We start from the raw sequence: 13,199 nt of genomic DNA on the forward strand, positions 1-13,199 counted from the left end.
GGTATTTTTCTCAAGACAAATACATTGACATTGTGGGTTTCAGAAACAAGTGTACCAAGTGGCATGTTCCAGTGCAAACAGCTGTAAAAGCTTTAAAAGTACACAATACATATTTTTATATTTTCATCTATTACTCCTTTTGAAGGAGAAGGCAGGACAGAATTAGTTGGACAGTCCTGATCATTCCACATTCCCACAGGTGAATTTCATCCTCTGGTGAAATCACTGAGGTATGCAAGAAAAGATGGTGTTTATCTTTTCTTGGGAATGAAAAGGGATTGGAGAGCAATGGATTCAGGATTATTACTGGTGTTTCAGATCAGACAGGCTTTTCCATCTGTTGTGTTTTGTAATAATATCCTACCAGCAAATTCTAGTACTTGGCTTTGAAAACTACAATTTGTGTAAATACAATATTGTAGAAAGCATACTTTTGAAAGAGGTAATATCATGATTTTCTCACATTAGTTAACAGCAATTGCTCTTAAATCACTTTGGTGTAACTATGCTTTCATCATTTCCTTATGAAAATGTTTTCTCTGCTACTGTAAAGAAACTCCAGTCAGTTCTTGAATATTCATGGATGGATTACATGACAATTTCTCTGCAGATGCAAGCACACTGAAGCAAAAGTGTTGCTGCTTAGCATTTACAATAGTGCCACCAACCTTTCTTCTCTTTTCTCCTTTATCCTATTTGCTTACAGTTGTATTTACATACATACTATCTACAACTTTGCTTAATCCAAGTTGTTCTAGCACAATGGTGCCCCAGATAACTGGATTGGCTATAGAATATGTTTGCATGGGGCTATGTTGCTGTGAACGTGTCAGACAATGAATCAAAAGCAAACAAACGAGCTTCCCTGCATAAGTCTGATGATCTCTAACAGAACTGCATTGATGCTGGCCCTTTCAGAAGGCACTTTCTCTCTTACCCAGTATTAGACCCAGCCTATTAAAAGCCATGCTGGAAAGAAGTCGTGATAACTTTGTACGAGGGGAAGGTTCATTTGGATTAGTTTTCTCCTATGAGAAAATGCAAGTCAGTGCATTGTGTGTTCCTGCAATTTGAGTTAACAGCAATAATAGGTGCTACTGTTAAATGGCACGAACATTTAACAAAAGCAATAAGAATTGACAATGACCTTGCAAAAAGTTATTGGTCTGATAAATATTTGTTTATTTATTTATTTATGTATTTGCAGCTGTATCCTTTTAGGTTCCAGAATTCTCTCAGTCTTAGTACTTTAGTCTTAAGTCTAATAGTATAACAGTATATGGAAATAACCAGAAATATCCAAGAGGAGAAACTGCAAAAAGGATATGCAGGTCACAAACTTCCTATGCAGTATGCCAAAGCTACCTTAATTATTATTATTCAGTATTTCTATTAGCAACAAGTGATGTCTGTATCATAGCATGGTCCCAAAGGCAGTCTCTGTGCAAACAGTTAACATTTCATACTCTGTTATCTATGGCTATCTCTTACTTTTCTCAGTTCCATGTAGCAGAGCCCTTCATATCATTTAGCCTCTAAATCAGCAGAGTGTGTATGCATAGGTTTAATCTTAAGCATACCTTGAGACCCATTTAGAACCTCTGGTCAATTAAGAGTTGCATATAACTCATTTGTTAAGTCAAGCATGTGGTGAAGAGTTAAAAAAGATGTATTCAGAAAGCTTTTCAAGGCAAGAGGAGAGAAATAACATGACAAATTTTTTTTAAATGCAATACAACTGTTGACTTCCTGCAGATTTTCCTGTACCTCTGCCCTCCTAAAACTGTTACCTTCCACATTCCTCCATGGTTCACTTCCCTTTTTCAAACTTTCAAATTCTCTTTCCTTGCTTGCAGCTGGAACTGTTTCCTGCACTCTTAGCCAAGGAAAAGGCACCACAGTGCTGTAGCTGGTCGGGATGATGACTGTGCAGCCTGGCCAAACTATAGCTTAGCTGAGCAGATCACCCCTGAGCTCAGACAGATGCTACTTCTTCAGAGGGCTTTGACTTGATTCTCTTTCCTGCACAGACCCTGCTGCTTCTTATAGTTACCTATGGACACGTCATTACTGCTTCTCAAGTATCTATCACTAAATCAAAAATAGCATAACGGCAGTAGAGAGAAGATAAAAAACTTACCAGGACTGGAAGGCTACCAGGATGTAAAACTGTTAGGATGCCATATTTACTCGAACACAGCAGATTAAAAGATTACTTATAGAAACTATTTATTTCTTCTTTACTTCAGTGAAAATTAAATTTAACTTGCTCATTTGGACATGACAATAGCAAGGTTCAATAGAACATGACAGTGATACAGTGGATAAAGATAAATACTGTCCCGCTGAAAACCATTTAGAAAAGTTGCCTAGGAGACTTAGTGAGATGAGCTCACCCTGATTCTCTATAGGACTCCTGACACCACTCAGTTTTAGTGCACTGAAATTAATCACTGAAATTAACTACTGACACCTGCCTACTACATCCATAGGTGCATCAATCTTGATTGTTTCCTCCTCACTTGGTATTGTGTGAACACTGACTCATAGAATATTGTATCATCATTTGTATTGACCGCGAGTCAGTTCTCATTACAAAAAACAGGTGCAAAGCATACCCAAAATGTTCTGAAATGCACTTTTAAGTATAAATAAATAATACATATCTATAAATATCCTATATAAGGAGATAACATATCTCCAGGATTTACCTGGAAGACAGGTTAACACTGTGATGGATGTAAGAGAAAAGAATTAATATTAAAAAAAGATTCTATGTAAATAGATGCTAAGGATGAATCTATTATACATGCACAGAAAGCAATGAACAAGTCCAAAACTGCTATCCTGATAGAACTTATATGTTATGTTTTATAACCACCTGTAAAAGAGACTTTAATAATTCCAAGGAAAGGAAATAAAAATGCTTATATTTACTGTGAAGTCTGCGATACAGACTAACTGAAATAATAAAACAGTGCAGTTTATGTTGTACTCTGGGGCTAATACTATCATCTGTGCATCAACTGAATTGACTAGGGATTTGTTTGTGCTGGTACTGAGGTACCTGCATGCGTCCTGCAGTAGGTATGTTTGTGTCACCTGAAAAGGAAGAGGGCAAGCTTCATCTGTCTTTCCCCCAGGATCTGGAAAACAAATTTTGAAGCTTAAGGAATCAAAATCTAGCTTTCAGTATCATCAGTCAACACCAAGCAAGATGGCTGCTCTGGCTTCGTAAAGCTGAATAATTACTGAAGGCCCAAGAGCAGGCCTTCTGTACACATTTTCCTCCACCTTGGTGCCTTTGGCTCCTCTTTTCCAGTTCAATCTCCATTAATCCATTCTCCTCCTGGCTCACCACCAACATACACATTATCTGTTCTTTTTTGCGAACGGTATTCAATCTCTTCTGTCAAGCTCCACTGCAAATTCATCCTTTCCTCTTTGATGCCTTCCTAGCTACCCAGCTCTAGCTTAACGAAATCCCAGACCCACAGTCCCAGGTGACTTTTTACCATTTTAACTGATTTCTCAAATCTCCCCCTTTTCCTGCCTTTACTTTTGTTTCTGGCACAATTTTGCTCTTCTTCCAAGAACGCAAGGCAACACAAGTCATGACCTTCCTTCCTCACCTTGGCATGTATCTCCATTTTCCTCCTCCTTTTGCAGATCTTGCACTATTTTCTGCTATAGACATTGACATTTCTCCTTTGCTCTCTCCTCCAAATCCCATCCACATGCCCCAGTTACCCTCTTCTATTCCATCTCCTCACAGTCTTTGTTCCTGCACACAAACTCTCTCTTACTCTTCTCCTTAACCTCACACTCTTCTTTGACTTTCCTCTCATGATACGATATGCTTTAGATGCTTCAGTCTTAGAAAACACCACCTTTGACCTTTCTTTCCTCTCCAAGTATAGCCTTAACTCCCTTCTCTATTTCATTTTAAATTCATCAAATAGCTTGTTTACAATAAGAATCAGTAATTCTTCTCCTCCCTTTCCAACCCATACCCTCTCCAACACAGCTTTTTGGCACCTGCCCTCTACGGAAACTATTCTTGCCAGACATTCTAAAAACCTCTTCCTAGCCATTCTTGTTCTCATTCTCTTTGGCATGTCCACCATCTTTTGCACAGCTACCCAGCCTTTTCTCCAGATGAGTCTGCCTTCTCCCTTTTCATGATATTGTCTTCTACTAGTCTTTCTTTCTATTCATGCTTTTGTTGCATCCTCTATAAACCCATCTCAAATTTCTTCCCATGCAGGAAGGAGTTACAAAATGGCTCTTCCTTTATATTCATATTATTCATAGAATAAAATGACCTGCATATGTTCAAAGACATACCTTCTCTAACCTAGACCACCTTTTTCACTCCACAAGAAAGTCTGCTTTGTGGGTTTCTAATTGCTTGTGGATCCCTAACTTCTTCACAAGTTAAAAAGGCTAAGCAAGGCTCTTAATTATCTTCTGACAAATACTCTCCAGTCACATCTTTCTGGATCACTGGATCATATTTTCACCTTCCTGCAGCTGTAGCATATTATAAACCCACCATTTTAATAACATATGTATTGTAGATCCTATCCAGACTGTGCCAAAGTTTTCTAAGAGTTTTGGCAAAGTGTTTTCAAGATGAATTTGTCTGCGTCCTGTCACTCAGTTATTCCCCTCATACACATGCATACACACACGCAGGGCAAACCCTTCATCACCTTCTATCTAGCTTACTGCAACACTGTTTTCTCCACCATTAACAACCACTGCTGTTTCGCACTTGGATTGCTGTTGCAAAGACTGTGTCCCAGCTCAGCACCTTCATTGTTTCCTTTCCTTTTCTCCTTGCCTCTTTCCTTGCTTGTTGCAGTAGATATTACAGCAACCTGTAAACACTCTGCACTCTTTCTGTATTTTACTATTTTTAATTTTGTATTGATTATTGGACTCCAGTGCACAGCTAGTGTCAGGACTGGTTGTCCTCTTGTTCCATTTTCAAATAAACCTTCTCCTCCAATCTGCCTTTCGTGATTGCCTTCTCCTCTACTAGTTATCTATTCCAGAATTCTTCTTTTTTTCTGTGATACCAACAAAAGAAGTTTGGCAACATATTTCATCATTTTATTACTAGAACTATCATGCTATTGTTAAAAATAGCCACTAAGCTGGCAGGCATAACCTAATCATCTCTCGGTATTCCTCCACCTATGTCCATCTACCTGTAAGCATACTGTTTCTTGTTTTATGGTAAAATTGTATGCTCTTTAGGGCAGGGACTAGCTCTCTCTTCTGTGTTTGCACATTGCTTAATACAATGATGTCCTGGTTCGTGACTCCTGGGTGGACAAGTAAATAATAATGATAATATCTCCACTCTTCCTTCTACAGAGCTCACCCACTGAGCTGACGGCCTAAATGAAACCCAGGGTGATTAATAATGCATCCTTTTACTGACTCTTACACGTTATTATTCTTGTCACCTGTCAGGATCCACTTTGAGGGAAATCTGTTGTTTTCTGATGAAAAAGGGAGTGAAAGAGAGGCAATTTCTTTTGCCCATTTCTTCAGAAAAAAAATTAAAAATGGATGAATCACAGTGCCAATCATGAAAGAATTAATCTCCCCTCCTGGAAGGCAGTCCCAGAAGTTGTGGGTTTTGAGGGGTTGTCACAACAATGCCCGGACATTCTGTTAGCAATACAACTTTCAGCCCTATTCCAGTACTAATTAGTATTTATTACTGTGTGGACATTTGCCCGCTAAAAATTAGACCAAAAGACCATCAAACCATTTCACGTAGGCCGCTGAACCATAAGTAGATGATAATGAATTTTGGTTCCTACCAACCTGGGCCAGATTTGAAGCAATGACCTAGAGGTGAGAAACTCTACATCTCATTACCATTCCCCTGAGTAAACCAGTTCTCAAATCATAGGATGAAAAGAAGGAGGGAAAAACCAAGCCTTCCTGGTGTGAGTTAAAGGTCTGCATGAACTTTGAATTTCAAAGCTTCTTCTCAATCATTAATTTAATTCAACTTAAGTAGACTTTAAAGTTTTTAATTTATACAGCTGAGAATATCAATAGTCAAAATAAAGAGATAGAAAAACAATTTCAAAAAGAATGAGAGGGTAGTTACTTCCTCTTGCTCCCGTCCACCCATCCCCCTTCCATTTTCCTTTGTCACAACAAGCCCGATGAGGGAGATGGGATTAAATATGATTGCCTACTATTCTGCCTAGCTGACAGCTCACCTACAGTGTTTCAAAAATAAATGTTATGGCTGGTTTTGTACAAGCTTCGAACATGTATTTGACCTTTTAATATTTTATTTGGGTTTGTTGATTTTTGCTGTAATACTTTAAAGTTTTTGATGCTGAGGAAAATTGCCAGCATAGTGAACTACACAAATGGACCAATTTGCATATGGATGCTTGTAAGATCCTGAGCCTGATCTTCTCCAGCAGTGGACTGATGGAGAAGTTATGGATGGATTGTAATGAACAAATGCACATTTCAGTTTTTACTAAATTACTCTGAGGAAAATAAACTGAAAAGATTGCAAAGCGGTGCCATAGAAATGACAGCTAAAGAATAAACATAACGTAATCAAATTCATTCTCACTAAACTTTAGACCTTTTGCTGTAATTCTTTATATAAAAATATCCTTTTTTTCTTGACCATTAATACTGATAATTATATCTGTATTTCTTAAGAATATTATGAGTTGCCATTTCTGCATAGTAGCAGATTGAATTTATTCACCTTACGGATATATTATTATCACAGATAATAACTGCAGCATGATAATTATCATTAATTATTCATTTGGATTAAGAGGCAAATAGGCTTGCATTCAAGGGTCTTCCAGAGCACTGTTCATTGTTCCAGGGCCCTGTGTGCCAGTGTGACTAATTCATACTCCTTTCAGTGCCACTGTTGACATCTGACCGGTCCCATATGTATTTATTTCAAAATATTATAAAAGGAATAAGTGCATCATTTCAGGACATAAACACTAAAATAGACATATGGTTCTTTTCTGCCCTCTGAGTGAGAATACGCAATTTTCTATTAGAGGATATGCTCACAGAGTATCATTTCAATAGATCTGTATGTCTGCTCTATCTTTGCATTCCTGTGTCATCCTACTTAAGCTTATATAAGCCAATATATTTACATAATAGCTTTTAGCACAAATAGTAATGTGTGAAGCTGTACAATTTGTCGTTCACTGAACACAGTATTTAGTCAAACTGATTTTAATCCATTCTGAAGCTGAACTAGGTTTAATGTACAAAGACCTTCTCAGCACAAGGTTAGAAAAACAAAAAATCCAAGGGGAAGGAAAAAACTAGAAAGAAGGGGGGTACGGCTGATGAAAAAGGGACAATAAATAATATAAATGCTAATTCCTTCATGTGGCTTTCACCCAATACTTATTAGCAAGCCTCTCTCTCTCTCTGTCTCTCTCTCTCTCATTCACTCTCTAATCTTTGCTTCATATCTAAAAAAATGTCTTGAAGGTAGTAACACGATCATCTGAGGACCAACATGACAGCTCCAATATGCACAGAGTGATAAATGTCAGTCTGGCTTTTATAGCTCTAAGGCTGCACTTATATATGCCCTCTGTGACTTACCATCTTTGCTTCCACAGATGATTCCTTTTTATTGTTAATATGTCAGCACAGGTCCAATGCTATTCGTTATGAATTGCTCTGTAATAGTCTGGAACCCTCCTTCTCTAACTTCAGTTTTAGCTTGTTCCACTATTTCTATGCTTAATTTTAAGGTCACGTCCCTAGTGTTCTGGAATAAAAGCAGAAGATTCCATGTGGAGCAGTATGCACTTTATCAGATATAAACACAGGACAAGAAAAGAAGAAAAGATGCAGAGACAGCAAAAGGAAATAGTGGTATCAACACTGCTAAAATGCATTATGGAAATGTCAGTTAAAGACTGCAAATTTCAACAAGATAAAATGAAACAATCAGGAAAGGTTGTTAGCCTAGTAATAATCATAATCCCTTTTTGCACTCACATGCATCACCAATATGTTGTTGGCAGGGAGATGTATGAGGGATGAAGAAATACATAGATACTTGGGTCAAAATTGATGACAGGACACAACAAAAAGAACATATTTACAGTTGTACCCCTCAAAACGTGCACCAAGAAAACAACACCTAGAAAGAAAGAGAAAGCAGCAGAGTTTGCCCGTATTAGGTCATCTGGATAGTGACACATCCACTTGAAAACTAACAGTGGGTGAAGCCATAAGCCAGTACTTCAAAAAGGGGGGATCCACGGGATTTTGAAATGGAAGCAGAGCTAAAGCATGATTAAGGGAGGGCTGAGATGGGATGGCTGCAGTGAAGGACTCTGTTAACAAGGAAAAGGGAAAGAACTGTTTGCTCAGACAGGAAGAGGGAATGCAAGCTGGGGACACAGGGTGAATGGTCTACAGAAATACATCTATCATTTGTATTGTGGAAACATCTAAAGACCAACAGCACTGGGGACATTGCCCCAGTGTTTCCTGAGTCTTGCTTGGTGCTGCAGATTAATTCTTCTGATGAACAAGTGAAAGGAGTCAAATAACGTTAGTACACCTGGGCATAACTGGTATGTGACAGTGGCAGACAAAATTGCATTCTTTGAATCAAGAAGACTGGAGCTCAATGCATTTAGCAAAGTCTTGAGATTCATGCTTTGCTTCCAAACACTTGTTCATTCAGAGAACAGAGAATAAAGCAGAAGAATTTATTAACTAGTGACAAGGTTTTGAGGAGCCAGGGATAAGGCTCCTAGGCTGGACAACAAAAACAGTACAAAATTATTTAGAATTAATTCTGAAGTGCAGTACTACACAGCAATACATAGCAACACAACCACAACATTGGCAAAAATTGTAGTGATGATGCCTGCAGCACTCTTTCAGAAGATGTCGATAGCATCAGGCCCAATTATAGCTTTTTTCAGTATAAATTGTGAAGCTTGGTGTTGAATCCAAACCAGTGCCAGGAGGAAAGGAATGTTTTTCTTGAAGCCTTCTATTCTGTACAGAAATTTTAAGCCATAATACTATGAACTTGGAAGAAGAATGGCTTTACTTCATTAAATAACTTCATTCTTATAAATAAAGCAACAGCAGTTTTTAGCATCCAAGTTGGTCAAGAATACACTAATGGGTGTGAAATCCTCAGTCTCATCCTCTCACATGGTATTTTTTGTTGTAGTTCATTGTTTGTTACCAAAATAGCTGAGTCCCTGTTGTTCTTCACTTCTTCTATAATCACCCCCAAACTTATGCAGATTTCCTTCAGAGGGGTCTATTAAGTCAGAATGGTGGCACACTGTTTCCTCCCATGTTAACATCAGTGGCTATACAAGATGAAGGCAATGAAGTGGTCAGCATTGATTGCAATGCAGGGTGAAAAACTAAATCTCAGTATGAGTTCATGTGAAAGAGATAGGAACAAAAATTATTCAGTTTCTAAATGATCTGCAAAAAAAAAATCTGAAAAATCTTCCAAATATGTCATTATAAGTTTTCAAATGCCCATCACCTAGTCCTCATTGAAGGCTGTGTCCCCTGGACAGCCTTTCTAATTTTTATCATTATTTACTCACTTTTAAACACCTTTTGAAAAGGCGGAAAAGATAATTGTCTCTTTTACACTAAATTCCTCATCAGCAACTTCCAGAAAACAAATATTTTGTGAATTAAAAAAGAAAGAGTTTTCATCCTGATGATTAAAAAAAATAATCATTTCATTCCTTGTAGTTCATGATCTTAATTAGCAAGTTCTGAAATAAGTTTTACATAATCAATTATTTTTTCATCTGTTAGAATGTCAGAGCATTTTACTCTGGGTTTATGAGAAGTCTGGTATTACTACTATGTAACCCTCCTCAAAACAAAAGTGATTTTATTTTAAAGGTTGGCATAAATGTCATAATTACACACAGTTATTTGTATGAGAAAACAAAGTAGATCAAAGAGGGTGAAAGAAAAGAGACAAACAGCCACTGCAACAGAGATTTCATGCTCAGACAATAAGCCAAAATAAATTATATTTGATCTCTGTTACCACTGTTATAATTTTACCAGAAATAATCTCTGGATCTTCTGTATTACTTCTAATCTTCCTCAGGTATTGGACTGTCTGCAGAAGTCACTTCTTCCTTCTGCTGCTGTCATACTTCTGTTCTGCTGCTGCAGCGCTGAACATGTTGCAGGCAAATGCACTCTTGATCTCTCTGTGGATAATTTTAGTCATATTGAAGTTGGCAGAACATGAGTGAACTAGAACAGATGAATAACAAACTGGACATGACTGGGCATAATTGAATCTGGAATTTTCCACATCACCAAACAGAGAACAAAGAAAAGTAGCCAAAAGCTGACTATACCCCAAAGTTACAAACACTGGCATTTTGAGAAGCAATCTGCAGAGGTCTACATTATTCTGTTATTATATTTTCCCCTTGTATTTTCTGATCAAGCCCCTTAGAAGAGGCTGTTTGACTGTTGGGTTTTTTTTTTCAAATTTATTTATGGAAAGATATTTTTACAGGCTAACCCAGTTAAGCTTGACAGCTTGTTTACAATAGGACCCAGAAGACACATTACTCTATGCACAACAATATAAATATACATTTGAGATGCACACTTACGCTCATAACATTTGTTAAACATCTGAAGTGCACCAGTGATCAGGTATCCAGAATGATCTAATTCTCTATTTAAATATTATGAAGGTAGGGAGATTGTTTAGCTTGCTAAGATGAGAACAACACATAATCATAATTAGCATGCGTTTCAGGAAAGTTGTATAACATAGCTACTTTCTTAAAAGGTAACAATGATCTGTTTTAAGAGGTTTAGACTTCACCAGAAAGTCAGAACAGTGTTCTATCTCTGTTTGCATATTTTCAATTTGGACATTCAGACTGCCTCAAACTGAAATTAAGTTAGGTTATTGGCCTTTCACTTAACTAAGTCTATATCTACCTTATCGATGAGTGTGGACAAATATGAATGGATTTAGAGATCAAAACAGTTCTTGCTGCAAACCTGAAATCCACTTCATACTCACCCTGGGGGAGGGGGTTGCATCAGACCTGTTCCAGCTTGGTGCTGCAATGTGGAAGCCCAGGAGCACTCCAAGAGCTCCTTTGGTTTCCTGACATCCAGAAGAAATCTGGTGCATGCATCCCATGACTGCTTTCAGTTATGGACCTAACCACTGGGAGATCACTCCGGAAGAGCTCCCCCGAGTCTACCAAAAGGGCTGATAGAAACCAGGTCTCAGAGCAATTAATGTCATCTTTCAGTAAAATTATACTCCCAAATCCAAAAAATAAAAAGTCAACAAAGACAAATAAAGACGCAGTCTGCTCTCCACCTGGAATTTCAGTAGAGATCTGAGAGTAAGATTTTGTACTTATACCAAGCCAAGACCTCCTTAAAAAAGAAATATTATATAGATATTGTTAAATCTTGTCTTAAATTACTCCATTTAAAGACTGCACTGTGCTGTTACAGGTGAATTATTAATCTGCTGCCACACTCAGGTTAACACTGGGAAGCACTAACAAATGCACTCAGTAACAGCTCCAAAATGCATCACTCCTCAGTCTTGTTTGCCACTGATTTAGAATACGGTGGTAGTGGAAATATCTCAAAGTTTGTTCTCTGGTTAAAAAGGTACTATCCATTGCCAAAACACAGAGCTATGCTGGAAGTTCATTTTTCTCCATCTGTACAGCATGAGCCTTTAATTATGAAACAGTTTCAAAAAGTCCTGTGGCATAACCTGAAAGGAAATGAGCTGAAATGTAGGATGGCAAGCATTTACATATAACTTTAGAACCTACTCCTAGCCTCCAAAAATGATGGTTGCATTACAAATGATAAGTTACAATGAGCTGCTACCCAGTCCTCCTTATATATCCTGATGAAACCTCAGTTTCCACTAGTTTTCGGAAGACATAGTCTTCTCTCCAAACTATTGGATAGTGCTTTTTCTATTCACATTACTGCTTAGTTCCCTTTTTCCTCAGGGATGACTGATGATTAATCTAAATGAAGCAGAACTGTTCCAAGGGATGACTTGGTTGTGGGTCAACTGCACAGTACACAACTTCTCCGGCTATTTTGTTACAGTTTTCAGTCCTCCCTTCTTTTGTGTTCACTTTCTGCCAACATTTGTGGAATTAAGCTATCCTGGCAAAAACATGTCAAAGAATAGACTTTCATGCTACTTACCTGAGTATTCATGGAAGCGGAATTTTAGAGTAGCACAGCTTTGGAATTCAGAGCTTTACACGTTCATCCTGTCAGGGGAAAAAAAAAAAAAAAAAGTCGTGTGCCTTATGCTGAACCAATGAACTCAGGCTTTGATTCAAAAAAATGGCACTTGGGTGCATGACCAGCTGGCTTGACATGTATGGGGAGTATCTCTAGGTACTCCTGAGCTGCACAACACTGTGGAGGGGCTCCAGAGGGGCCCTGACATCTCCACAAGCTCCATGCACTCACACTTGTAGGCATCCCCAAGTAGTAACAGTAAGTCTTGTACTATGTCGAGACTGTTTCTACTCGGGGATGGATAGCAGGGTTGAGTTCCACATTGCCACAGCTGTCATGCTCTCTGTCCTTAAAGTGTGTCTATTCAGAGAGAGCTCTGCTAAGCACACTGTGCTGTGTAGAAGACATGTACTGTGAGCCACCAGATTTGCATGTGGTTTTGTTAGCCACAAGTCTGGTTGTCTCTAAACAGCCAGGACCTAGAGAAACCTTGGTTATCTTGCATTATCAGAACATTCTTGCTGATCAGTTCAAAGTGTTTTAAAAGTTCATTAAAAAATTCATTGAATAATTAAGGAAATAGTGATCTCTTTGTGGCTATTTCATGAGCAGAAAGAAAGGTTAAATTCATGGGATAAATTATTCATTGTGAGTTATTCACTCAGCTTTAATAGTTTGTAATTCTATGAAGAGCTTTGCTTAAGAAATGCACTATATAAATCAATCAATAGCACTAATAATATGCAGGAAGGATTTTCTTCTTTGTGATCTGCTTTTCAATAAATTGTACCCCCTTGACACTTCAACTACCATCATATGACCATTCTTCTAGCCTCCACTGCCCCAGCCTGTCTATCACCGGGCCACAGCTGTGACGTTCA

The 13,199-nt window shown here is 38.0% G+C and overlaps 1 long non-coding RNA gene across 1 annotated transcript in view; it reads left to right on the forward strand.

Annotated features, from left to right (window-relative positions):
• LOC130144017 (uncharacterized) overlaps nt 1–13,199 on the forward strand; it is a 183,359-nt gene that overhangs the window by 116,978 nt on the left and 53,182 nt on the right. The window lies entirely within an intron of this gene.

Source organism: Falco biarmicus, chromosome 2, assembly GCF_023638135.1.
Source record: "Falco biarmicus isolate bFalBia1 chromosome 2, bFalBia1.pri, whole genome shotgun sequence".
Lineage (NCBI taxonomy): Eukaryota > Metazoa > Chordata > Aves > Falconiformes > Falconidae > Falco > Falco biarmicus.